A 16,159-nucleotide genomic window follows, 5' to 3' on the forward strand; every position below is an offset into this window, starting at 1 on the left:
CACAGAGATTGGAGTTAATTACTGTCAAGTGTGTCTGCCACAGGCATGTGCTCTGTGAGAGGGAGGCCACAGGAGCGGTTGGGACCTTGGGACCCGGGGTTATAGCTCCTTGTCTTTCTCTAGGAGACACAACTAACAGTCATAGAAAAGTGAGACTACGTGTATTTCGGCCTGTAGTGAAGGCAAAGCAGCACTGTAGAAGCCAAATGAGGACTCGGTAAAATGCAGAGCACTCAGGCCTTGCTTCTCTTTCTCTCTTAAGAGTTCTGCTCGCTCTTTCGGCTGTCTTCACACCCGTGGAGGCCTGCTGGGATCAGGACTTCTAAAACACAAATCTGTCTGGAAGGCCATGGCGCAAAGCCGTTTTTGTTGGCTACAACGGAGGTCTTGGAAACCAAAGAGAGGCAAGAGATGTGTGCTTATGTGTATAAAGTAAATAATAATAATAATAATAATAATAATAATAATAATAATAATAATAATAATAATAAATCAAGAGGTAAATCAAGAAAAACCAGAGTAATCTGGAGAAAAGTAACTTGGGCCCATGAGAACAGTGGCATGGTTTGTGCCAAATCCCAAAGCAACCTTCCTGCGAAGGCCATTGGACACAGAATCCATGTGCTGCTGTACCCTTCCTAGATTTAAACTAATGAAAAGTAAATAAATAAAAGTGTGTGGTGGGGGGAAGGGTTGCCCCCCTGTCTGTCAAGAGGAAATCTGTCAATGGAAAATACTAACTCAATGAGTGCACATTGATGAATAACCTACCGTGTACGTGTGTGTGTGTGTGTGTGTGTGTGTGTGTGTGTGTGTGTGTGTGTGTGTGGTGAGATGTCTTTCTCAATTGTTCTTTATATTATTTTTTGAGACACCGTCTCTCACTGGACTTGGAGCTCTCCACTTTCGGCAGGCAGGCTGGCCGGTGAGCCTCAGGGATCTTACCTGCACCTCCCCAGTGCTGGGATTACAGCCCCAAGCTGCCACATCCAGCATTCCTGCGGGCATAGGGATGGACCCAGGACCTCATGCTTGTGTGGTGAGGGCTTTCCTGACTGAGCTGTCTTTTCACCTCCTGATTCACTATTCTCAATGCCTGCTGGTGGACTTCCCTCTCCCTTGCCATCACTGTGGGCTCTGATGTAGGAGAGAAAACAGGTGTTTTGGCCTGATGGCTAAGCAGTGCAGATAATCCTTGGCCCAGACTAGAAGTTTGCTCCCTCAGCACCAGGCCCACTGTGGAGGAACAGCTCTGTTTCACACACTTTCTTTTGTCTTGTGGCCCCTGTTTCCCTTGCAATGCTGGGTTTGGGTTGCCAAAGGCAAGTCACTGACTCTCTTAGTCCATTTTGTGTTAACATAACAAAATGCTTGATGCTTGGCAGCTAAAAGTATAGAGGCCTATTTGGGTCATAATTCTGTTGACTGGAAGATCCAAACACCATGGACCAGCATCCTTGGGTATGTTTTAACATAGAAGAAAAGCAGAAAGGGACCAACCCTGTGCAGAAAGGAAGAAAGGCCTAGCGTTGTACCAACCCACTGGATAGATTTAATCTATTTCTAATACTCCTGAGTCACTCCAGAGAAACAGCACCAACCCACTGAGGAGGATCTAGCTATTTTCCACTATTCTCTGTCTCTCTGTCTGTCTGTCTGTCTGTCTGTCTGTCTCTCTCTCTCTCTCTCTCTCTCTCTCTCTCTCTCTCTCTCTCTCTCTCTTTCTCTCTTCCCTTACTTTCTTTCCTTCTGAGACAGGGTCTGCTATGTAGGCTGCTTGCCTCAAACTTGCAGCCCTCTTCCTGCAGCTCCATGAGTACTAGGGTTATGATCATGTGCTGCCCCTACCCAGCTTTAGACCTGTATTTTAGAGATTTCCCCCCTCTTCCCATCTTGGTCATTTTAGGGGGGGAGACAAGACTTTGGTCCCAGAAGGGCAGGAGCACATAGCATTGAGCAGAGAGGTGATTTGCAAGCACACAGGGCGGCCTTCCTGGTGCCCTGCTGTTCTCAGTGAGCCAGTGGGCACAGAACACAAAGCGTGGACTTACAATTCAGCAGGGAGACACACAACTGACAGAGGAGCTGCCGTGTGGGAGGGGTTAAAACGCGCACGCTGGGATATCTTTTTAACAAAGGGTCCATAGAGTCATTGCTCTTGCAAGCTCTTTCGTCCATTGTTACTGCTCGTCTCTGCCTAGCAACCTGGGGCTGAGCAAAGTGACCCCTTGACCTCCTTCCAGGTTTATGATTTGTATTCTTCTAGTCCAGCCCATGCCAGGTTTGTCATTCCCTCGGAGACCTCCAAAAAGCAGCTTGAACATAACCTATGGGAAAAGAAACGCTGTCTGAGGGAAAGGAAAATTGGTTCCTGGAGAATCCTACTTCCTAAGAGACTCTCTTACTGCTATTCTTCTGACCTAGATCCTTGCAGGACAAAACTCACAGGCCACGGCGGTCTCGGCCATTTCCTTTGTGTTTTGCGTCTCCTCTGCTCTGTGCTGTGAGAGTCTGTAGAGATGGCCACATGTGCCAAGCACTGACAATGTCATAATCTAGAATGTAAGATGACTTCTCTGTGCCGTGCTGGGAGTTTCTGTGCTTCTCTGGGCTCTTTTGCTATCCTCCTCAGAGGAAGTGTGATGGGCCAACGAGAATTCTTCAGATTCCTGGTTTTTAGACCTTTTGTTCTTATTGTGTGCGCATAGACGTGGTGTTTGCTGTGGTTGGAATATGACCCCCCCCCAATAGACTCATGTGTTCAGAGCTCAGTTCCCTAACTGAGTGGTATTATTTTAGGAAGTTTCTAGAAATGTTAAGAGGTGTGGGGCCATTGGAGGAAGTGTGTCACTAGGTAGGGCTTGAAGGTTGTGTGTACAAGGATTCTAGCCCCTTCTTTGTTCTCTGCTTCTGTCTGCCATGACACAGGGAAGTTACTCTGCCATACAGCCCCTTGCCAACGTGATGTTCTGTTTCACCATAGGCCCAGAATCGACACAGCCAAGACTTTGGTCTGGAATCTCTAAAGCTATGAGTCAAAAACGAAGAGCTCCTCATTTAAGTTGTTTGGGTCAGATGTTTTATCACAGTGACAATAACACTTACACAATGACCAAGGCTGCTGTCACTTTACAGATATGACAATTACAAATGACAAGAGAAAAGACCCCTGGCTTCAGCCTTATAGAAAACAAAGGAGTCCTGTGTGTTCAGAGAAAACATCCCAGTTCTTCAGGGCTGAGCAACCTAGCTTCTGGCAAACTTTTAGGAGGAAATTGTTATCCCAGGCACTGGGTTGATAAGCATCTCTATGAAAAAACATTCCCCATTCAGTTAGGATTCCACAACTGCTTCTTACTCCACATTCCAAAGTGTTCTTATCAAAATCCCCTGCACAGAGGCAACACAATTAAAACAGAGGGGAAAGTGACAGGGTGGGGGCCACTCTTGCGGGAAGTCATGATGGGCTTATATTTTCTATTTTAATGGAAACTGGTAAGTTTTATGCTCTTGTGGGACAAACACAATTGTGCCTTATGCTTCACAATTTATGTAATTGATTTCTTAGATTTCTGACAGCTCTATCATGTTTGTAATAAATACATTCTCCTCTGCAGGAAGTTGGTCATACAGTGTTGGGAGTGGGTGGTTTGAGGAACCTTGATTATTTTCCTTTCTTTCAATTCCAAGGCAATTACCCCTTAAATCATTTATTTGGCACTTTGCAGGATCCATCTTGCATTTTAAATTCTTTTTTACCTGCAAAAGCCCAGCTTCCCCAGGAAGACATGCTGCCTTATACATCTCCATGGTCCTGATAATTGCTAGGTGTGTAAAAATAGAAAAAATTATTTTTCCTTATTATTGGTGAGAATGCTGACATGAAATTAATTCTATTCCCTCTTCCAGAAGGGGGCTGGCAGAACAGGATCTCTGTGACTGCACTGTTCAGTTGCATTTCTGAACTGGGGTCATGTTATCTACCTTATTCCTCAGCTGTGAGATGGGTAGCCAGATCTTCTGCCCCCATGGTGCACACACACACACACACACACACACACACACACACACACACACACACTTCAACTGCCTTCCCCTCCCATGTGACAAACCCGTTCCTAATTCCCAGGTCACAACCCAGCAAGCTAGGAATCTAGCAGTCCAGAAGTGACAGGGTTTGAGATGTGGAATCCACCGAGTGCCTGCACTTCATGCAGCCTCTTTGTGATGGAAATATCCAGTCCTCAGAGATCGCTGAGGTTGGCCAGGCGTAGAAGCCCAGTATCTCCGTGTGTGCAGGATGTTGGACAAGTCTAGGTCATGTCTGGTCAGTGTTTAATGATGCAGAGAATGGAATGTATGAGCACCTGAAAAAATCAACACAGAACTTTTTGTGCACCTCTGTGACTCATGCAAGCATCTTCATCCCCCCATCTTGGTTTTCCATGTTTCCAAACTGGGGGAAAAAACTCCCTTCCTGAGAATTCAGAAATACCTGTTACACAACATCCATTTTCTCCATCGGGGCAGACTTCCTCATGGCCAGGAAGTGTCTTCTGTCTCAGGCTTCTTTAGATTGTCTGTGTCCACTGCAGAAACCATGTGCAAATCTGTGTTGTAGCTTTGATTCAACAACGTCAAAGTGTATATGCTAATTTCTCTAAATAAACATGAAATGCACTTGAAAAATGGGTTACTGCCTCTTTCTTTTCTACAGGTGAATTATGTGAGTACAAATCATGATGTACCAAGTGTTCTGTGGGTAGCTGAACAACTTACTTTGGGAGATCTGAGCTAGAACATAAGTGAGCACTTATTCTTGGTGGCAGTAGATGTGGTCCTCACAAGCTCAGTGTGCACATCCCTCTTGCAGTGTAATTACATCACCAGGCAAGTTTGCTCTGCCTGAGAAAGAAAGGAAAGATAGCTTTGGTTCTACGTCCATGGTAAATCCCAAGGAAGTTCCTTTTTCATGAATTTTCCAGATATGACATATACCCCATCAGAAACAACAGGAGATGTTCACGCCATAGGTGTGTGCTGGTCAGGATGCTAATGAACAGTTCTACAGCTAAGTGAACTCATTTGAAGAAAGTTCTATACCAGAATGTCCATAGAAAACAATGGTGAATTCAGAAATTTTAGGACAATAGTCACCAGAAATATTGGTAGCCTGAATTGTATACAGTTTCAACAAATATGTTATGAATTCTACTTTGGAGATCCTATGACTAACTAGACGCCATGAATGTGACACTTCTGGTGTATCTGTAGAGAAAGATGAGGACACAATATTTGTTAGGGCCACAGGATTGGCCTTTATTCATTCCCACAAGCATCTTGCTTGGGTTCTGGGTTAGGTTTTTTTAAAATTCTAATATTATAAATGAGTCTTAGAAAGATGAAAATAAAGTCACCCAATGGGTAGAAATCAGCATTAGAACCCACGAATTTTCAGCTGGAAGCACAGGAAGATACTCATTTGGAAATGAAACTTCTAGTGATACAATTATTCCCCAGGGGTGATAGGCAAAATTACGAAGTATTAAATGTAAAATAATAATACTTATGTCATAAGAACATCCTTCTTTGTGTTTGACTCTTGGACTGCCTTCAACATTACATCCCACCTCTAATAGTTAACTCTTACAATTTCTGTGTTGATGGTATATTTTTAAGGGGATGTCTTCAATGTCTCACCATTGTACTGTGCCTACGACAAGAGTAGACCTCTTGTCCTCCAGATGCTCACACTGTATTCTCCTGTGTTGCTCAGTGTCACAGGCTATCTTCTCACCAGCTATGGAGTTCCTTGTCAGTGTAACTGTGCCATTCTGATGGCAACCCCAGTGAGGCAGGTAAACAATGAATAAACATGTGTTTAATCAACACAAAGCAGCTTTAAAGTGTTTAAAGAACTAAATTTTCTGCTGTGTTCTAGATGAACCCCCGGAAGCATGCAAGAGGTACTCATTCATGAATCTCTAATTAGCTATCATTTTCTTAGGGAACCTCTTCTGACTAACTCACAGATGTGGCAAGAGTGCAAAGCATGTGAGAGTCTGGTTAGTGGACAGCCCTGGGGAGAGGAGGGAGCTCCATCAAACCCATTCAAACAGCAGATGTGTGTGAGCAGGACATCCCATGTTCATAGATTAGCAGTGCAAATCCGTATTCAATGATCTCAGACAGTTATGGAGATCGGATCCTATTTCAGGGCAAGTGTAAAAGGAGCAAGTCCGTGGAGGTTACCTCACACACCTTCCATGCCTGCAGTTCAGGTACCAAGGGGAAATGTAGCCGTGCGTTTGCTCACATTTGTGGATCACTCCCCTCCCTGGTTCTACGTCTTCCCAGGGGCAGAGTGTTCCCAAATGCTAGCACGTTATGGAATCTTCAGAGCCTGGCCCAGGATGACTCATCTCTCCACGATCTAATCATATCTCCTTTCACCCTCTGAGCCAATGTGTGGGTAAAAATACCTCAAAGCCAGCCAGCTCTTGGGCTGCAGTCTAGTGGAAGATTACAGAATTGGACAGCAGATGACTTGGATTCTAGGGCGAGTTTTATAAGTGAATGGTTGTGTTTCTTTCTTCCTGGGTCAACTTTTCAGTGGAAAATTGAGGTGTTTGGTGCTGATGTATTTCTGTGCTTTTCTCCAACTCATATTTTTCTGTGTGTGTGTGTGTGTGTGTGTGTGTGTGTGTGTGTGTGTGTGTGTGTGATTTTCTTAAAACTTTGTTATTAGGTTGAATGGCAACTTTGGGGAGTCAGCTCGCTCCTTCTGCCTTTACTTTGGGTTCCACAGCAAGAGCCTTTAACCTGCTGAGCCAAGTTGTTGGGCCCCCAAAGAAAAAAGTTTGAATACAACACATCACTGTAGGCATTAGGCACATTTGTGGGGGAGAAAGGGCAGTGGAAACGGGTTACTCGCTCCTCCTTGAGAACAAACAGCAGGTAAAGGGTGTCAACCATGCTTTGTGGGTGGTAAGGGGAAATGTCCTCGAAGTACATGGGATCTAGCAGAAGCCTTGGGAAGAATAGTTCTGAACTGGGTTACAAAGAAGAAGCAAAACAGCAAGGTACACTGGTGGGAGGGGGACTGTGGGGGCGAGGGGAGGTAGTGGGGACAGAAGGAGGGTGAGGAAGGCTGGAGGGTTTATGTAACCAGCGTGTGTGTGTGTGTGTGTGTGTGTGTGTGTGTGTGTGTGTATACATATTGAAATTGTTCAAAAATAAATGAATGAAAAATATATAATTATGACAATATATTATAATTATACTTCTTAAAGAAGTATAACATAATCAGGCCATTTTATGTGTCTTCTCTTAAAACGTTCAAATGGAAAGTGAACAGCAGTCTTGGCACTTTAAAAAGAAAAAAGAATAGTTCCTGCCATGCGCTCCAGACCAAATGCAGCTCTGTGTAATAAAATTCACTCCTCGGCCATTCCCTAGAGAAGCATGCACTCAGCAGAGCTGTTGCAGGCAATGGGGGGGGGGGGGGGGAGGGGAGGGGGACACATTGCATTTGTGCCCGTTCTTTCCTTTGCTTCGTCCTCGGCTGAAATGTGATATTTGGAAACTAAGTCTACTTACCGGTACCATTTTTCTGTGATGCCACTAGTAGCAGGTCTTCTAAAACCCACTTTAAGTCCCCATAGGCATGTATTATGGCTTAGCTATAAAATACCCCCCATTTAGGCTCACGTATTTGAACACTTGGTCCCCAGTGGCTGGTGCTGCACTGGGAAGCTGGAGCCTTTGGGGGCAGGAAGCCTGGCGGGCAAGAGCAGGTTGCTAGGGATGGACCCTGCTTCAGGCTCTAGCGTTCTGCTTCCTGGTCAGATGACACAAGGTGTCCAAGCTCCACACTCCACTGTTGTGGGCTCTACCAGGCTTTGCCTGCAGTGATGGATCTTCTCCAACTATGAGCCAAAACCAAGGTCCTTCCTCCCTTAAGTGCCTCCATCTGGCGTTTTGTCACAGTGATGAGAAAGGTAACCAACGCAGTGTGGCACATCTATTGTTTGGCATTAGCTCACGAAGAATGGACACTCCTCCCCACGTTAGCTTTCTGTGCTCCACATGAGTCATCTGCCCCGCTGCCCAGGCAACTGTTGGGTAGTACTCACGAAATGTCTTTCCCTTGCTCATTTTTCACACAAGGTCAGGCTTCCCCCTTCTGGGTTCACCTACGGGTTTCAAGAGAGAAAAGGAAAAAGAGGGAGATGGAAACGAGAAGAGAGCAGAAAGCGTGCTCTGGGGTTAGCTGGCTCAGAAGCAGACGACTGAAGGAAAGCAAAGAAAAGACTATCCTGCGTCGCTCGGAAGGAGCCCGGTGTCCAACCTCAGGCTTTGCATTCCCAGGGCACACGTGGTTGCTGGGAACGGCAGCTTGATAATCTACAAGTCACATAATGTGGATTTATTTTTGCAATTGAAGTTTTTATACGTTATTGAAATAAACTTGGCCTTGGCCTTTATTAAACAACAGGGAACCGTTACAGGTTCTTCGCGGAGGAAATTTGAATACAGCGGCTTATATTTGCTGTCAATCAGAATCATGGCAGGGCAGATAGGGCACCCGGGGGACATCCTAAAGTGGTCTCCGTAGAGAATTCCTCTGTGCATGGGTGTGGACGAAGTACCGGGAACCCAGCAAGGAGGCTGTAGGACCTCAGTCACGTGGCGCCATTAATGTCTCAGAGCTGAGGCGGCTCTGGCGACACAGATGGGACCCTAGCTTTAGTGGGTAGATGGCTGCCAGCCAAGAACTGAGGCCTTACCAGAGGAACGCACTGTGGCAGAAACAAAAGCAGCCAGGACAGTAATAGCTCTGCCCTCGCTTTCTTCACACTCTGCATAGCCTCTTGCAGAATTCTCCCATTGACTTAACCCAACAGAGGCAAGAGGGCAGAAGCACCTCCAGGCAGTGTCCATGTGAGCCAGGTTCCAGGGCTGGAAGAGGACAGGGGGGTGTCCTGTCCTCTGTGCCCACTGAATCAGTGGACACAGAGACGACCTAGAAAACGGCCGCGTGTTCCCATCAGTATAGACGGAGGACGGATGCAAACGGATTTCCAATCTCGTTTTCCCTTCCCCACAGCACTGCAGAGTTCTTACCTTATTCTAACAAGACATCTTAGACTGGCAGAGGTCAGACCACTGACCTCACTACACACAGACGCTGAAAGAAGATATCAGCCCTGGATTTGGGCTGATACCATTTCTGTTCACCATTCTCTTTCTCCTCCCCTTAATTCAAACCTGTATGAAGGAAGCACCTCTCCCATGCCCAGCCCCCCAGCGCCAGTGACGATATCTGATACCACACACCACAGCAACTGCTTAGGTATTGGTCTTGTATGGTGCTGTGGGGGGGTGGCGGTCCCGTGACTTCAGAGACTATTTTCCTAAGCATCAATAGGGGAACCTTTTTCCATGTTGATGCCTGACAGTATTTATTGTGTTCCAGCCCACTCAGCAGATGATCAATATATGCTTCCTATAAAGAAGTAGCATGGTAAGGCATTTGTCAGGCCATATAGAATAAGCACACGTGTATAAGGGAGCACACTCATAGGGTCAGCTAGGGCCCAACCGCGGCAGCAGAACTGCACCAGCTGAGAAGTGGATGCTAGCGAATCAGGCACTTCTGCGAGTCCCTGGGTGGGCAGAGTGGGCAGAGCAAGCAGACATCTTTAAACTATTGATTTCAGGTCAAATCACCCCAGTCACGATTGCTAGGGTGCTAGAAAGGCATGGCTGCTGAATTTCACAGTTGTCTCTCACCTGTGACATGAAGACATTGAGACATGGAGCTACGCCACATCATACACTGTCCCCTAACTGACCTTGCTTCCCACTGCAGCCCTAGCAGGTGGCTTCTGCCTACATCACTACTATACATGCAAGTTTACCTCACTGGCACGACTGCATTGCACCTGCAACCCCAGCTCTAAGAAATCTTGGAAAGAGCATGCAAGAAGCCTGGCGAGGGAGGACGGTGCATCCTGAGTGACTACAGAGTGTGGGCAGTGTGTGGCGGTGGGAGTGTGCACACAGAACTTGTTTGTGCTGCCGTCATTTTGCACACGAAGGTGTAGCCCTTGCTCCATGTACTTGGAGTATCAGTAAGCTCAGCAAGATGGAGGTACGTTCTAGGGGGGTTTAAGGTGGAGCATTTGTATCCCAGCTAAAGTTGATGACAGATTTCAAGGCCACACTTGAAGGAAAGCAGGTGTGCCAGAAAGACACTCTGCGCTATGAAAAGAGTATGTGCTGACTCTGACATGAACTCTGGTGCCCCATATTTGACCACCTCCCCTTGGTGGGGAGGCCTGGTGGCACTCAGAGAAAGGATAAGCAGGCTACCAAGATGAGACTTGATAGCCTATGACCATATAGTGGGGGAGGAGGTCCCCCTCGGTCATAGACCTAGGGGAGGGGGATAGGGTGAAAGCGGGAGGGAGGGAGGAATGGGAGGATACAAGGGATGGGATAACAACTGAGATGTAATCTGAATAAATTAATTAAATTTTTAAAAAAAGTGTGTGGAGGCAGTCTCCCTTGGTGCCATCATGGCTGTGGGTAAGACTGTACTGGGGTACCAAGTGCTTTTTCGGTGTGTGAACCTCAGACTTTTAAGCAGTCACTGTTTATTAAAAGCACCTCTTTTTTTATTTTTATTTTTTTAATTTTTTTCCTTTATTAATTTATTCTTGTTACATCTCAATTGTTATCCCATCCCTTGTATCCTCCCATTCCTCCCTCCCTCCCATTTTCTCCTTACTCTCCTCCCCTATGACTGTGACTGAGGGGGACCTCCTCCCCCTGTAGATGCTCATAGGGTATCAAGTCTCTTCTTGGTAACCTGCTGTCTTTCCTCTGAGGGCCACCAGGTCTCCCCCTCCAGGGGACATGGTCAAAGGTGAGGCACCAGAGTATGTGAGAAAGTCATATCCCACTCTCCACTCTACTGTGGAGAATGTTCTGTCCATTGGCTAGATCTGGGTAGGGGTTTAAGGTTTACCGCCTGTATTGTCCTTGGCTGGTGTCTTATACTCACTTATATCTGCATATTAGCCCAAGGGGCATGTCCCACAAGCCTTCACTTACCAGGAAACTGAGACAGAGGGGAGGACATTCTAGTGGGACTCTAGATGAGAGAAGCATGGGAGAATGGCAAAGTAGAAGGATCCAGAGGGTCCTAGAAACCTACAAGTAGAACATTATGATAGGCAGATTTGGGTCCAGGGGTCCCACTCAAACTAAGGCACCAGTAAAAGCACCTCTTTAAACAGCCCCCTACCTGCCTCTCCTCTCTAGTCCCAACGTTTTTATAACCAGGGCCCTCTAGTGGTGTATCTCAAAATTACAGCTCTCCAGAGCTGATCTCAGGTGACAGGAGAAACAAAATAAAACTGAGAAGACACAGATTGGAACTGGAGACCATGAGGTCTTGAGCACAGTAACTTGGGAGACTCCCCTGTAAGGTGCCAGACTGACTGTAGACAGTTGTGACTTAGGACAATGGTTCTCAACTAAGGCCACTTTCATATCCCAAGGCACATTTGGCAATATCAGGAGACACTTGATTGTCCGGATGCAAAAGGCTGCTGTTGACATCTGGTGACAGGAAGAGTCCCTTGGCCCATAGCCACAGTTGATGGGCTCCGCCTTGGGGGACAACAATTATCCATCTGGACTCCATCTCCTTATGCTGTCCACAGCTCCCCTTAAGCTTGAGACCCAGAGAGAGGCGAAAAAGAAGAGGACAAAACTTCACAAACCTCACACTCAGTAAGATGGTTATGACCAAACCAACCCTTCCTCAAAAATAAATAAATAAATAAATAAATAAATAAATAGTGTTGGTGAGGGTACAGAGGAATTGCTTCCTTGTGTACAGCTGATAGGAGGGAACAGTGGTGCTGCCTCTGGGTGGCGGGCAAGGGGCGGGGAGGGGGAGGCAGAAAGTAAACAGGCCCCTTAAAGAGTCACACAGAGTTACTAGCTGATCCAGCAATCTGCTTTCTACCCAAAATAACAGAAAGGAAGGGCTCAAACAGATATTGATATATTATGTTCTTAGCAGCATTGTTCACCTTAAGTCAGAAGGTAGGAGCACCTTACACACACACACACACACACACACACACACACACACACATCTTAATTACAACACATGCTACAACATGGGTAAAACTTGAAAGCACCGTGATAAGTGAAATAAATCAATCATAAAAAGACAAATATTTTATGGTTTATGATATCCCAAATCTGGAATCATACAATCGATATGCATATTATAAAGCCTAGAACGGGCTAATGTGTGGTCACGGAGAAGACTGGAGTTGGACGGGAGCAGGGAGAGAAGGACGGGGAGGTTGTGTCTGTAAATGGATAGTGGCAAGAAATCACACACTTGATGCAGCTAAAATAACAACCCAGCAGGGGTGGTTCATGCCCGCACTATCTGCACTTGAAAGGCAGAAGCAGGAGGATTGTGGCAAGCTCAGGGCCAGCCTGGGCTACAGAGTGAGACCCTTTGGGTTGGTGGTCACCATAAATCCAGGAATACAGGGATGGCTGCTTGGCTCCAGGAACTGGGGACATTCTCATGACCAGCCCAGGTCCCGCAGACCACAGGCCTTCAGAATTCCTGTGGAGTCCCGGGGCCCCAGGGTAAGCACTGCCAAGCCCTCCCTCAGAGTCGAAGGAGCACCTGCCCTGTGCAGCTGGATGTAGGGCCAGAAAGCCATGCATCTCCCGCGCCTGCATGTAACAGTAACACAACACAAGGTCACTCTTCAGGCCAAGACGTGTCCCTGAGCATTACCGACTTGTGTAGTGTTTATGACAAGGTGAAATAATTATTTTTACTACACGCCAGTCAACCTGAAATCTTGCTTCTTAATAACTCCCATTTCTGTTCTGTGGCTTTTCTTTAAACATATTTTGTGGGTTTCAAAAGATTATTATTATTGTGTGTGTGTGTGGACATGTATGATGTGCATGTCTGCCTTTGTGCGTATAATGTGCATGTGTATGTGATATGTATCTACGATGTGTGTTTATCATGTGTGCATATGACGTATGGGTGCATGCACATGTATGACGTGTATGTGCAGACAGGGAACGGCTTTTAGGAGCTGGTTCTCTTTCCTCCTTGCTGAGGCAAGGCCTCTCATTTCTGCTGCGTGGTGTACTCCGGGCTAGCTGGTGATCGTCCCAGCTCCGCTTCCTACCTCACCACCAAGCTGCTTTGTGTAACAAGACCTTCTATCCACCGAACCACCTTGCCTGTGTTTTGACCATGGTATTTACCTTAAACATGATGTCTTACTGTCCTCACCTCTATTGAATTCTCTACGTCTTCTACCTTAATGATTTCTAATGTTTAGTCGTGTTTAATTAAAAGGCAAACCTTCTTTAAAAGCCTGCTTTGTTTGGAAGCGGTTTTTTCAGTTCCGACGTTTTCCACCAGATGGCAGTGGCGCACTGAGTGCGATATGCCGGGAGCCGAAAGACCGTTTTCATCCCGTAGTGACCTTAATATTACCATCACCATTTTATAGATGAGGGAACTGACTCGGGAAAATTCAATCACCAGACATACCCACTCTCAGGCCACAGAATTCATAACGAGCAGGGCTAGAGTTTCGAACTTAGACGTGGCTATTTTTGGGACCACATTGTTCACTGAGCTTTACTGTTGTTGGCAGAAGCCCAAATAGTCCCCTAACTTGAGGCTTCCTTTTCTTCTATGAGATTGCGCCATACCTCTTGTCCTACATGTAAGGCTCTGTCTGTCTGTCTGTCTGTCTGTCCGTCTGTCTGTCGTCATTGTTGTTGTTGTTGTTGCTAACTCACCTGGTAACTGGACTAGGCTCAGCGGGACTCCGTGTGAGGTTTGGATATGTTTGATGGTTTGGCCACATGAGCAACCCCAATGAGTGGGTGGCTGATGACTGTTAATTGCTGCCAGGTAGTTCACTGAGAGGAGACGCGCTATGAAGCCAAGCTGCAGGGGGGACTTGAAGTTCCACAGAGCCTCCAGCTTCCCTTGGGCACCCATAGTCTTTTCAGGCGTTACGGCCACATTACTTGAGAAAGTGAAAGGCCCTTGGGAGAGGAGTGGACTTCAGAGGCGAGACAGATGAAGGTCTGTTCCGATAAAGGCGGCGGTTCTTAACTGTGCACATCTCTGTGGCAGAAGACAGTCTTCTGGGGCCCCTTGCCCCCGTACTCCAAGATGTCTCACATGCCAAAGGCATGACACTGAGCCTAGCTCAGAAAAAAATTGTTATACAGTAGTCCAACGTACTGTGGTGGGTTTCCTTCGGCTCAGGGAGGCATTCAGAGTGTCCGCTGGGATGTCTCCAACCCTACTATCGTTAATTTCTCTAAATTCAACTCAGGGAACCATAGAGTCAGATCTCTGGCCCTGGTCACTACTGCAGACCAGGAAAATAGCAGGCCATGTGTCTCAAATTTAAAAAAAAAATGTATAATCCCAGCACTCGGGAGGCAGAGGCAGGGGCAGGCAGAAGATTGCTGTGAGTTCGAGTCCAGCCTGGTCTACAAAGAGAGTCCAGGACGGCCAAGGCTACACAGAGAAAGCCTGTCTTGAAAACAAACAAAAAGAGTCAAAAACAGCTCAGGTGGGAACGTTATCTCTGAGAATGAGAACACAGAGACTCTCCCTTAAGGTAAAGCAGGCTTTGGCATACGACTGGCACCTGCGTAGATTAAACGTATGCTCCTTGCTCCCAAGTGGAAGGCCATGTACTGAAAAAGCAGCATTCTTACCACCCAGACTCTTCAGCTCGATACAGCAGCTGAAGTTACTTAAAACTCTTTAAACTCTTGGGAAACAGGGGAAGTAGACGAAGTGTTGTTACTTAAGTTTCTGCAATCGATGCCTAATAAGCTCTAATGAGTCCCTGGACGTGGCACTACGAAGTGACAGTGGAGCACCGCTTCCCTGGAACTACTCCTGGCGGAGTGTGAAACTTGCCTGGCACCTATTGGCTGTGCGATCGAAGTGGGCCACCGGAAGCAGCGTGCAAATGTCCACCAGGGGACGCCGAGGGTGAGGTGTCCGACATAAATCTGAAAGCCTGGGTGGGTCACATTAGTTTGCACACCTGCTGTTTGGTGATGGGGCTATCAACTTTGATGGCTGTGTCAACTTGGCGATTTAACACGCGAAAAGAGCAGAGCCACGTAGTAACGTCACTTCCCAGTGTAAATATTATACAGCTGGTGACAATAAAACTGGAAAAATCAATAATCTCCTTTACGAGGCCGATCATATCAAGATAACTGCTGCTCAGGCAGCCCAGTAGAGTTGGGATCTCTGCTCTCGTCTTTGCCACAGCTGCAACAGGAAGCCAGCCGTGTAGCTCTTTATGGCTTGTCTACTCCCATTGGCCGGCTGTGTGGCTCCCTTATGCCTCGTCTACTTTCATTGGTGCACTTGAATCCAAGCGGTCCTCATCCGACAGGAACTTCCTCTAACGTCCCACTATCTAATAGAAGTTCTCAGGGCAAACTGCTCTAAGTAAAATAAAGGATTGTCCACCTGAGACATCGACTCAGATTCTGAAGTTGGGGATAAAAGTGGCATTATGATATTTTACCATCACCACGTGTCACAATCTTCTAGATTGTGCCACCATTGTGTCGCCATTATGATATTTTTTTAAATAATAAAGAATTATCCATGATTTTTTTCTGCGAATAGGTTTAGGTATCTGGGTAGTTGGAAGAGAATACTTACTTTGTTCAAACCATAGGACCCAATACTCCCTTATGCCATGCAAAACAACTATATAATGCACGTTTCATGACGTTGCTGAGTGACGTTAAGTCTGCATATATCACATGGCTTAGTAGGTGACAATTTTAGAGTCTCCTATTGGACAGATTCCTTGAGAAAAATCCCTCCGGTGTGAAAGGTGGAGTGGGTGCTCTTGCGTCCCTCAAACAGGAAGTTTGAAAGTGATCAGAGACGATTCATAGTTGTGAAAGAAATGAAATCATTGGAATTCTGCTTTACAGTTCCAGAAGTGCATTGCTTTAAAGACAGCTTATATGTTTGGGGATGTTTTGTCTGCATGCGTGTCCATGAACCCTGTTCATGCAGTGC

General features: G+C 46.4%; 1 long non-coding RNA gene across 1 annotated transcript; it reads right to left on the reverse strand.

Annotated features, from left to right (window-relative positions):
• Positions 1 to 968: 968 nt before the first annotated feature.
• LOC311599451 lies at positions 969 to 8,061 on the reverse strand. Its single transcript, XR_014779897.1, has 3 exons — positions 7,600 to 8,061; positions 4,780 to 4,905; positions 969 to 2,327 (listed from the first exon to the last, which is right to left on the reverse strand). It is a non-coding gene; the product is annotated as an uncharacterized lncRNA (long non-coding RNA).
• Positions 8,062 to 16,159: the final 8,098 nt, after the last annotated feature.

This window comes from Acomys minous, assembly GCF_964271855.1.
Source record: "Acomys minous genome assembly, chromosome: 6".
In the NCBI taxonomy this organism is placed as follows: domain Eukaryota; kingdom Metazoa; phylum Chordata; class Mammalia; order Rodentia; family Muridae; genus Acomys; species Acomys minous.